This window comes from Populus euphratica, unplaced genomic scaffold (genome assembly GCF_000495115.2).
Source record: "Populus euphratica unplaced genomic scaffold, PopEup_1.0 scaffold603.1, whole genome shotgun sequence".
NCBI lineage: Eukaryota > Viridiplantae > Streptophyta > Magnoliopsida > Malpighiales > Salicaceae > Populus > Populus euphratica.
This window is the reverse complement of record NW_011500275.1, coordinates 69,012-69,760: the sequence shown is the minus strand read 5'-3', so window position 1 is coordinate 69,760 and position 749 is coordinate 69,012.

The following is a 749-nucleotide window of genomic DNA, read 5'->3' as shown; positions in this document are numbered from 1 at the left end:
AAAATAATAAATATATATATATATATATATATTAGTTTGTGCTTCTACATGGTTATAAGGGTTAAATATATACATATAATTTAAAAATTGAAATAGGAATATAATGGTACTATTAAAAATTGATAATCATCATGAATACAAAAAATTAAAAGTCATGTTCTTATACTATAATGGATTTGGAACTATTAAACTCACAATCACATGATTTGAGAATAAAGATTTAGAAATGATTTTTTTGAAGTTAACCATGGTTAAACACATTCCAAGCAAACTTATATCCATGAAAATCAACAAAAAAATTTAAAAAAACTTTTAAAGCAAAGACTAACTCAAAATTTTTTGAAAACAAATTAATAGGTTAAAATTTTGAAAACATGATTAGAAACACGAACAAAACTAAACATCATTTCAAAAGATACGAGCATATCAATGTTTTTCCTAGGAGGACTTAAGAATGCATTACAAACATACAAATTAATATGTAAAGTTTTGTATGGCAACTTAGAATGCAACAATCAAAAAAAAAAAAAAGGAAGCAAGTAGGACCAAACAACCATTACTCAATTAAATTTAAATTACAACGCATATGGTCATCTTAATTTCATCATGAAACATTGATACCATCTTATTTTACCTTAAATTTTTCAAGAAATCTCTACACTTAGGATATTGTAAACAAATATGAAAAAATTCACTTTAATACACCATAAAATATATAAAAATAAAAAAATAAAATAAAATAAAACACG